Raw genomic sequence first — 11,768 nt, 5'->3', positions numbered from 1 at the left:
AGGAGAATCACAAATTTGAACCCAGCTTGGGCAATTTAGCAATTTAGCAAAACTCTACCTTAAAAATAAAAAACAAAGCCAGGCTTGGTGGCACAAGCCTGTAATCCCAGCATTCAGCTAAGGCAGGGAATCACCAGGAGTTCAAGGCCAGCTGGGACTACATAGTGAGTTAAAGGCCAGCCTGAATGACAGTACATAGTGACATCTTGTCTCAAAAAAAATAAATAGATAACATTTTTAATTTTTTTAGATAAAAAATTTTAAAAGGCTGGGGGGTGTAGCCCAGTGCAAACTCCCTGTGTTCAATCCCCAGTACACACACACACACACACACACACACAGTTTGCAGGGCGGGAGATCACACACACACACACAAAATTTGCAGGGTGGGGGATTTAGCTCAGTGGTGCTGCTGCCTGCCTCAAAAGTGCAAGATCCTGAGCTCAATCCCCGGTACCAAAAAAAAAAAATTGCAGAGGAAGCTAAGCATGGTGGTGTGCACACCTCTTAATCCCAGGACTATGGGATGCTGAGGCAGGAAGATCTTAAGTTTGAGCCTAGCCTGGGTAATTTAATAAGTTAGTGAGACCCTGTCTGGAAAAATAAAAAAGGCTGGTGATATAGCTCAGTACAAAGGCCCTGAGTTTAATCCCCAGTAATGCAAAATAAAATCAAAAATTTTAATCTGGGGTGTGTAGCTCAGTAGGACACATACTTAGCACATCCCAAAACCTAGGTTCAATCCCTGACACCACCAGAGAAGTGATTTAGGAAGAGGGAGGGAGGTGGGAGGGAGAGCAAAGGAAAAATCTTACAGCGTCTATTCAGGCCTTTTGGAGCACACTGGTAACCTTGAGCTGCCATGCGGGAGAAGCCTCAAGTAGATATTCTGTCACATAGCTCCAGATGATCCCACCATCTAGGCATCCTCATCAAGGTTTTGGACATTTGAGTGAGGCTTTCCAAACTGATCCATTCTGCCCACAGAATATCACCAAATAAGTCAGTGTGATTTTTGTTTGTTTTGTTTTATTTTTTGAGACAGGTCCTCACTATATAGTTCAGGCTGCCCTTGAACTCACTATGAACCCAAGATGGCCTTGAACTTGCAGCAATCCTCTTACTTCAGCCTCCCAAGTAATGGAATTATAGCTGCATGTCACCATGTCCAGCACTCAGTGGATTGATGCCGCATTATGACAGAAAAATCACTCAGTGGACCCCTATCCAGATTTCTGCCCCATCACATAGCTTTTCAGCTATAATACAATTGTATTATTGTTATACAGACACACTCAAAAATAACAAAAATAATAATGAGATAGTTTCTCTCATTTTACTGGAGAGGGAACTGAGGCACAGAGAGCTTACTTTGTGTCAGGAACTGTGCACAATATTGAAGATACAACTATGAACAAAATAGTGCTGACAGACTTCCTAAAAGTCAGAAAATCAAATCTTTAAGGATGATGACAGTTATGATGAGAGAGGAAAATCTTGCCATGCAAGCTCTGAGTTAGGGTCCCTCTAATGGGTTACGAGGCTTCTGCATATGACCTTTCAGCTGAGATCTAAAGGATGAGTATGAGTTAACTAGGTGAAGAGTGGAAGGAGTGGAGAGGGAAAGTGTTTCAGGCAGAGGAAACAACACATACCCTTTAGGAATCTAAGGAATTAGTGTAAGGCTGCAGTGTGGATTTGGTCAGGAGTGTGAAAAGTCTTGGCAAGAATGTGAAAGTCTCTGTAAATTATATTGTAAAATTTGGACTTTGAGGACATCGAGAGCGCTTTTTCCTCCCAGTGCTAGGGATTGAACACAGGGCCTCATGCATGCTAGGTAAGTACTCTACCACTGAGGTACATTCCAAACCCATTTTTTATCTTTTTTTTTTTTTTTCCTCATGTTTCATTTCAAGACCAGATCTTTCTGAATTTCCCAGGCTGGTCTTGAAACTGTGATCTTCTTGCTTCAGCCTTCCAAGTAGTTGGGATTAAAATGTACAATACCACACCCAGCAATGATAAGCATATTTGCATTTTGGTAGGTCACTGTGGTGGCTATGCCAGGAATAGACAGGAGAGGAACAGAACTATAAGGAAGGAGATTAGTTAGGATGTTGTATCATTTGGGCTAAAGAGGTGGTAGTTGTAGGGATAAAAGGAAGTAGGTAGGTCCAGGGGTGTAGCTCAGTGATATAGCACTTGGCTAGAACACTTGCAAGGCCCTGGGCTCAATACCCAGCACTTCCAAAAGAAAAACAAAAGTAAATTGGAAAAATATAAATTGCAGTATTTGGAGATCATTTGAATCAATGTGGGTGGTAAGGAAACACGAGAAATCAGACTGGCTACATACACAATCAGGCATACTCTGTTCTCCAGCAGATATTAGTAACTTCCTCTATCATAGTGATTATTATCATCGTGCTGTGTTCTAATTGTTACAAAAGGGCAGGGACCATATTTCCACTGTAGTTGACAGTGTCTAGCATATGGTTCCTCCCTGCCTGGAACATATGGTAGTAAGCATTCAACAAATATTGAATGTAAGTGTAATTAACTAGTCGCACTGGAAAAGAAACAGGTTTGTGGAGAAGGTTGACACATTCAATTTAGTAAGTACTGAGTTTGTACTAACTGAAATACCCAAGAGTTTTTCAGTGGATTAGACAGGTACTCTCAAGAAAGATCTGGACTGGAGGTAAGGTACTTAGCAGGATATGGAGGCTGTTTGAAAGAATAAGACCACCCAGAGAGGGTGTGTAAAGTCCAAAGGACACAGGCTCTCCAACATGCTTCTGTGGTTTGTGAAATAGGCAGGAGAAGATCCTTCCTTATATTACAGAGAAGGAACTGTCAGAAAGGTAAGAGGAAGGGAAACCAGCAGAGTATTGTAGGAAAGGTCAGTTGCCTGCTGCTGAGATGTCAAGCAATGGCAAAATGTCCATGTGAGGTCAGGGTGACTGTAGAAAAGAGTGACCTTGGAAAGGTAGAGGAATGAGGGGAAAGGAAATAAAGACCCCTATGTGCAGACAATGCCTTCAAGAAGTTAGGGTCACTGGGCATCGTGCCACAGGCCTTAATCCCAACACTCTGGGAGGCTGAGGCACAAGATAGCAAATCTGAGTATAGCTCAAGCAATTTAGCAGCTTAGTGACACCCTGTCTGGAAAATAAAAATTAAAAAAAGACTTTGGGCTGTGGCTTAGTACCAAGGCTCTAGGTGCAATCCTTGATTCTGAAAAGAAAAGAAAAAATAAAGGATCGCTTCTCGGCCTTTTGACTAAGATCAAGTGTAGAAAAAATGAAGGAAATTAGACTGTAAGAAGCTAGAGACACACACAGGGTCTCTCAAGAGCTCTCAAGACCTCAGTAAGAGAAAGTTTGTTTAAACACGAGAAAGACTTGGATATATTTAAAAGTGAATGGGGCAACAGCGACAGCAACCAAGAACATGCTTAGGCTTCAGAACAGTCTTGCCTAAAGTATCCTTCTCTGTGGCAAAAAGAAGATTTAGTTGGATCCCAATGTGACCAATGAAATCGCCAAAGCCAACTCCCATGAGCACATCTGGAAGCTGATCAAAGATGGGCTGATCATCTGCAAACCTGTGACTGTCCATTCCCAAGTTTGATGTCAGTAAAAACACCTTGGCTGACTAGAAGGGCCAGCACAGAAGCATAGGTAAGGGAAAGTACTGGAATGCCAGAGAAGGTTACATGGATGAGGGGGATGTGGATTCTGCAAAGGCTGCTCAGAAAATACCGAGAATCTAAGATTGGCTCCCACATGTATCATAGCCTGACCGGAAGATAAAGGGAAGGTGTTAAAAAGAAAAAAAAAGTGGATTAGCCCAAATCCATGGCAATTGTATGTAATTCTAGGTACTTAGGAGCCTGAAGCAGAAGGATCAAAAATCTGAGGCCAGCCCAGGGAATTTAGACCATGTGTCAAAATAAAAAGGGCTGGAGATGTGGCTCAGTGGTAAAATATTCTGGTTTCAATCCCCAGTAACACAAAACAAAAAGCAGATTCTCATGGAATACATCCACAAGCTGAAGCAGACAAGGCTGACAAGAGACACCTGGTAGTCAGGTATGGTGGTACACACCTGTAATTCTAGTGACTCAGGAGGCTAAGGTAGGAGGACCAAAACTTTGAGGTCAGCCTAGGCAACTTAGACCCTATCTCAAAATATACCAAAAACCAAAAACAAACAAAATATAAATGTTTAAAAAGTAGTGGGGGTGGGGAGCAGAGGGAGAGTTCTGGGGATGTAGCTCAGTGCTCCCTGGTTCAATCACCAGTACAGAAAAAAGAGACAGAGACAGAGAGAGAGAGAGAGAGAGAGAGAGAGAGAGAGAGAGAGAGAGAGAGAGAGGCTCCTGGCTGACCAGCCAAAGGCCTAAGGTCTAAGAGACAAAGGAGGGATGAAAGAGTGGAGGCCCAGGCCAAAATGGAGATCATCAAGACTGCATAAATAGGGGTTGGGATTTAGCTCAGTGGTGCCACCACCTGCCTCACAAGCTCAAGGTCCTGAGTTCAATTCCCAATACCAAAAAAAAAAAAAAATCCCCTAAAGACTGCATAAATGCTGGGAGTGGTGGCCCACGCCTGTGATCCCAGCCCTTAGAAGGCTGAGACAGGCAGGAGAATCACTATGAGTTCAATGCCAGTTTGGGCTACATAGTGAGTTCCAGGCCAGTCTGAACTACATAGTGAGACCCTGTCTTTTTTTTTTTTCTTTTGGTACTGGGGATCAAACTTGGGACCTTGTGCTTGCAAGGCACAAGAGGAACCACTGAGTTAAATCCTCAGCCCTGAGATCCTGTCTTTAAAAAAAAAAAAAGGTGAATGGGAATGAGTCAATAAGGAGAAATGCATTTCTGTAATCCTGGGAGTCTGAGGCAGGAGGATTACAAGTTCAATCCCTGCCTGGGCGATTTAGCCACTTAATGAGACCCTGTCTCAAGATAAAAAAAAAAAAAATGGCCTGGAATGTAGTTCAGTGTGATGGCCCTCGGTTCGACCTCCAGTACTGGAGGCCAAGAGACTAAAGTACAAAAGAAATGGGATTTGAGCATTTAACAAGACCAGATGGGGCTGAGGTATAGCTTAATGATACAGCTTGCTGAGGACCCAGGTTCAATCTCTAGTACTTCAAAAATAAAGGGAAAATCACCAGATGAATGGACAAAGTTAGTCATATTTGGAAGAGGGAAGGAAAAATTGAGGTAAGTGTTCTCCATGTGTTGAAAGTGGAGCAAACTAAGAAGGATCTGAGACAGAAACCCAGTACTAACTACCCAGCACTCAGGTCACGTTAGGGAAAAGAGAGCTGAGTATCTGATGTCACCAGAAGGGAAAGACAGTCCTTATTCCACCTCTCCGAACCCAAACAAAAAGCTTTATATTGTGCAGTGGAGGAGAGAGGGGGAAAAAGAGTGGGACAGGAAGTGTGGGTTTTAAACTGCTGGCAATCCCGGGGAGATCAGTTCCCACCTTTCCAGCAGGGAGAAGCAGATGTCAATTCCCCATCCACCTGTCATGGCCTTTTTTGGGTTTTTTACAGGTATATTCTAGATGTACATAATGATAACATTCATCACAGAGAATTTGTACCTATACATGATATATTTTGCTTTTTTTTCCCATTCTCCTCCCCTCCCTTCAATCCCTCTTCCCCTCCTTATTTACAAAAGCTTTGTTTCCTTTTATTTCTTTCTAGTCTCTTTTTTTCCTTGTCTCTCCCCCTACCCCATACTCCTTCTCATTTGAACATTTTCTTCCCAATATCTATTGTATAATTTGGTTCTTATTTAAACTTATGGTTTCTTACACCAGAGAAATGATGCAGTATTTAAACACGTGTGTCTGATTTATTTCACTTAAGAGTATGGTATCCAAAAAAACCCAACAAAACAAAACAAAACAAAACAAAAGAGTATGGTATCAAGGTACATCCATTCAGCTAGAAATATCTCGAGCTTATCCTTTTTTATGGGAGAGTAGTACTCCACTATGTAAAAAAGTCACATCTTCTTTATCCGTTCATCAGTTGATGGGCATTTGGGCTGTTTCCAAGATTTAGCTATTACACACTGTGCTGTTATAAACATGGTTGTGCATATGTCACTGTGGTATAATACTTTTAATTCTTTTGGGAAGATTCCAATAAGGGAAATAGCTGGGTCAAATAGTTTTAGGGTTTGGTTTGGTTTTTTTTGAGGAATCTCCACACTGATTTCCACAATGGTTGCACCAGTCTACACTCCCACCAACAATGGAGAAGGGTTCCTTTTTCCCCACAGCCCCTCCAGCATTTGTTATTGTATTATTTCTTGATAACAACAATTCTTTCTGGAGTGAGATGGAATCTCAGTGTTGTTTTCCTTTGCATCTCTCGAATGACCAGTGATGTTGAACGTTTTATCATATATTTATTTGCAGTTTCTACTTCATCTAAGATGTGTCTATTCATTTCAGATGCCAATTTTTGGATCGAGTCTTTAAATTTGGGAGTTCTGATTTTTCTGAGTTCTTTATATATTCTAGATAGTAGTCCTTTTTCTGTGGAACAGCTGGCAAAAGTTTTTCCCCACTGTGGGTTATCTCTTCACTCTGTTGGTGGTTTCTTTTTCCGTGCAAAAGCTTTTTAATAAGATGAGATCCCAATTGTTGATTTTTTCTGTGGTATTTCCTGTGCGATCAGTGTTTTGTTCATGAAGTCTTTTCCTTCTACACCAATGTCTTCAAGAGATCTACCTATTTTATCTTCCAGAAGATTTAATGTTTATGTTTTAATATTTAGATCTTTGATCCATTTAGATTTTAGTTTAGTGCATGGTGAAAGATATGGGTCTAGTTTTAATCTTTGGCATGTGGAAAGCCCGTTTTTCCAAGACCATTTATTAAAAGAGGCTTTTTTTTTTTTTAGAATAGGATGGATTTATTTTTTTAAAGGCCCAGTACAAAAAATGGTTGAGGAAAGTGACTTTTCAACAAAATATACACCTGTGTAAAAAAAATCCTTAAATATACTTTAATATCTAGACACAATCAGTCAGGTATTAATTGTAATTTGTTATCATTTGAAAGTTTAAACTGGTTCTTCAGCTTGACTGCTGTTATGAGAGTTGAATACAGAGAAGGCACCTCTCTCACTCCCCCTTAAGGACTTTTTGAGAGTATTAAAAAGACTATCTTTCTTCCAGTGAAGGTGTTTGGCCCCTTTGTCACAGGTAAGGAGGCTGAGTATGTTTGGAGTTGTTTCTGCATCTGGTAATCTGTTCCATTGATCCTTGGATCAGTTTTTATTTGTTTGTTTGTTTTTGCCAGTACCATGCTGTTTTTAATCACAGTAGCTTTGTAGTCTGATTTCAAGTCAGGGATTGTGATGCCTCTTGCCTTGCCGTTGTTGTTGTTGCCCAGAATTGCTTTTGCTATTCTAGGTCTCTTCTGGTTCCAAATGAATTTTAGGATTGTTTTCTCTAATTCTGTGAAATATGCTATTGGTACTTTGATCGGGATTGCATTAAATCTGTATAACAATTTTGGAAGTAGGGTCATTTCACTCTGTTGGTTCTTCCTACCCAAGAACAAGAGATATCTTTCCATTTTCTGATATCCTCTTCAATCTCCTTTTTCAGAGTACAGTAGTTTTCAATATAAGATCTTTTACTTCCTTTGTTAGATTGATTCCTAGGTATTTTTTTGGTAATCCTATTGTGAAAGGTGTGATTTCCTAATTTTTCTCTCAGTGATTTTATTATTTGTATACAGGAATGCTATTGATTTTTGAGTATTGACCTTGTATCCAGCTACACTACTAAATTTGGTTATTAAAAGAGTTTGGTGCAGGGCCTGGGGATTTAGCTCAGTGGTTTTACTGCCTGCTGCAGAAGCGCAAGGACCCGAGTTCAATCCCCAGTACCAAAAAAAAAAAAAAAAAAAAATTTGGTGGAGTTCTTGGGGTCTTCTATGTAGATAACATGTCATCTACAAATAGTGATAATTTAATTTCTTCCTTTCCTATCCTTATTCCTTTTATTTCTTTCTCTTGTCTCTGGATAATGTTTCCAGAACTGTATTGAATAGGAGTGGTGACAGTGAACATCCTTGTCTTGTTCCTGATTTGAGAGTGAAGGCTTTTAGTTTTGTCCATTTAGAATAATGTTGGCTGTTGCTTTGTCATAGATGGCTTTTGTCAGGTTGAGATAAAGACTACCAATTTTCTGTAGGGTTTTTATCATGAATGGGTCTTGTATCTTGTCAGATGCTTTTTCTGGATCTATTGAGAGGATCATATAGTTTTTGTCCTTGGCTCTGTTAATATAGTGTATTACATTTACTGATTTATGTATGTTGAATCATCCCTGCATCCTTCAGATGAATCCTACTTGGTCATGATGTGTAACTTTCTTGATGATTTGCTGCATTCTACTTGCCAGTATTTTAGTGAGGATTTCTGAGTCTATGTTCATTAGGGCAGTTGACCTGTAGCTCTTTGTTTTGGTTGGATCCTTCTCTGGTTTTGATATCGAGGTAATGCTTGCTCCCAGGAATAAATATGGAAGTATTGCTTCCCTTACAATTTCATTAAAGAGTTTGAGAAGTAGCGGGATTAGGTCTTTTCTAAAATTTTTGTAGAATTCAGCAGTGAATCCATCAGGGCCTGGGCTTTTCTTTGTTTGTAGGTTTTCAATTACATCTTCAATTTCATTGACTGATATTGGTTTATTTAGAATTTTTATATCTTTTTGATTCAGCTTTAGTAATTTATATATATCTAGGAATCTGTTCATTTCTTCTGTGTTTTCCATAAGAATATAGGTTCTTGGGCAGGGGGGATTTAGCTCAGTGGTGCTGCCACCTGCCTCGCAAGCACAAGGTCCCAAGTTTGATCTCTGGTACCAAAAACAAACAAACGAAAAAAACCAAAAAAAAAAAAAAAAGAATATAGGGTTTTTTTCCTTTGGTACTGGGGATAGAACTCTAGACGTTGTGCTTTCGAGGCAGGCACCGGAACCACTGAGCTAAATCCCCAGCCCAAGAATATAGGTTCTGTTTTTTTTTTTTTGGTACCGGGGATCGAACTCAGGTCCTTGAGCTTGCGCAGCAGGCAGCGAAACCACTGAGGTAAATCCACAGCCTGTAGGTTCTTGAAGTAGGTATCGATGATCTTCTGGATTTCTGCAGGATTTGTTGTGATTTCACCCTTTTCATTCTTAATTTCATGGAATTGAGTCATGTCGTTCTTTTTTTTTTGTTACCAGGGATCAAACTCAGGACCTTGTGCTTGCAAAGCAGGAGCAGAGCCACTGAACTAAATCCCAGCCTTGTCTTTCTTCTTTTGATAAGGTTGGCTAAGGGTTTGTAATTTTATTTAATCTTTCTTTTTTTTTTTTTTTTTTGTACCAGGGATCGAACTCGGGTCCTTGCGCTTTTGAGGCAGGTGTAGGAACCACTGAGCTAAATCCCTGGCCCAATTTTATTTAATCTTTGAAAGAACTAACTCTTTGTTTAATTCATTGATTCTTTGTATTGTTCTCTTAGTCTCCATTGCATTAATTTCTGCCCTGACCTTTGTGATTTCCTCCCTTGTACAAGTTTTGGGCTTGACTTGCTCTTCTTTTTCTAGAAGCTTGCAGTTGAACATTAGGTTGTTTATTTGAGCTCGCTCTGTTTTTCTGATATGGGAATTCACCACTATAAATTTCCCTCATAGGATTGCTTTCACTGCATCCCATAAGTTCCATTATGTTGTATTGGCATTTTCATTTAATTGTAGAAAATGTCTAATTTCTTCTTTAATTTCATCTGGGACCAGCTGGATGTGGTGGCACACACCTGTAATCCCAGCACTGGGGAAGCTGAGAAAGGAGAATCCAAAAGTTCGTGGCCAGCCTGGGGCACATAGTGAGCTCAAGACAAGCCTGCACTGCAAAGTGAGACTCTATCTCAACAAAAAACAAACAAACAAACAAAAATTTTATCTGTGACCCACTGGTTGTTCAGGAGGGTGTTATTTAATTTCCATGTGTTGATGAAGTTTTTCTGGTTTCTTTTGCCACTGATTTCCAATTTTATTACACTATGGTCTGATAATATGGGATACTTTCAATTCCTTTGCATTTACTTAAGCATGTTCTATGAGCTAGTATGTGGTCTACTTTGGAGAACAACCTGTGAACAGCTGAGAAGAAAGTATTCTGATGTTGTGGGGTGCAACACTGTAGATATCTACTAAGGCCATTTGTTCAAAAGGTTGGTTCAGCTCTGATATTTCTTTTTGTACAGTTGATCTGTTTGTGACAATGTGGTATTGAAGTCCCCCGTTACAACTGTATTAGTGCTTATTTGATTTTTCATGTCCATTAATATTTGTTTTATATAGTTGGGTGTGCTGGTGTTTGGTGTACATATATTTATGATTGTTATCTCTTCCTCTTGGATTGTTCCCTTTACAAGGATGTAGTGACTTTGTCTCTCTTAATTAGTCTTGGCTTGAAATTCACTTTGTCTGCAAATAAAATAGAAACCTTTGCTTTTTTCCAAGTTCCTGTCACATGCAGTATTGCTTTCCATCCTTTGACTTTCAGTCTATGAATTTCTTTTTGAATGAAATGTGTTTCTTATATGCAGAAGATGTTGGATGCTGCTTCTTGATCCTGTGCAAGTCAAGATCCATTCTGCAAGTCTGCAAGTCATTAATTAGTAAACTGAGACAATTTACATTCATGGTTATAACTGATATGTGTTGACTTATCTTTGTCATGTTATTTTCCTGTTGTTGGTCCCCCCCCCCATTTAATTACTTGCCTTGACTGGAGGATTCATTCTGTTGGGGGTACATGGAGTTGTAGTCCTTGTTAACTCTTTCTAGAATGTCCTTCAGGACATTTTGGAGTGCTGGTTTGATGGTCATAAATTTCTTCAGCTGTTTTTTGTCATGGAAGTATCTTATTTCTCCATCAATTTTGAAAGATACTTTTGTGGGGTACAGCAGTCTGGGCTGGAGATTGTTTAGGGCTTAAAGTCAAGCTCTTCTTGACTTGAGGGTTTATGTTGAGAAGTCTGCTGTGATTGTGATGGGTTTTCGTTTAAATGGAATTTGTTTCTTTCTTTTTTTTGGTACCGAGGATTGAACTCAGGTCCTTGCACTTGCAAGGCAGGTGGCAGAACCACTGAGGTAAATCCCTGGCCCCGAGGATTTTTTTCTTTTCTCTAACAGCTTTTAATATTCTGCTCTTGTGTTGAATTTCTGGAATATTGATTATTATATGTTTTGGTGTAGATTTTTTTTTGATCCTGCTAATTGGAATTCTATATGCCACATCTGTTTATCAAATTCTTGTTTTTTTGTGGTCCCTTGACATTTTTAAGACATATTTCTTTTGGGCTGGGGATTTAGCTCAGTGGTTTTGCTGCCTGATGAGCAAGTGCAAAGACCTGAGTTCGATCCCTGGTACCAAAAAAAAAAAACCCTGCTAAGAAATATTTCTTTTAGGTCCGGAGATTTAGCTCAGTGGTGCCACTGCCTTCCTTGCAAGCGCAAGGTCCTGAATTAGATCTCTGGTACCAAAAATATATATATATATTTCTTTTCATGATCGCTAACTGAGGTCCTGTCTTCTAGATCTGATATTCTGTCATCAAATTGGCTCATTCTGCTGCATATAATTACTTTCAATGAAATTTTAATCTGGATATTTGTTTGAATCTGTTTCATGGATTCCATTCCTTTCCTAAATTGGGCTTTCATGGTTT

The sequence above is a fragment of the Heterocephalus glaber genome, unplaced genomic scaffold, assembly GCF_053883595.1.
Source record: "Heterocephalus glaber isolate CG9 unplaced genomic scaffold, H.glaber_assembly_v1.0 deba00001569, whole genome shotgun sequence".
Taxonomy (NCBI): Eukaryota; Metazoa; Chordata; class Mammalia; order Rodentia; family Bathyergidae; genus Heterocephalus; species Heterocephalus glaber.
The sequence above is the reverse complement of the archived record's forward strand: the minus strand, read 5'-3'. Positions refer to the sequence as shown.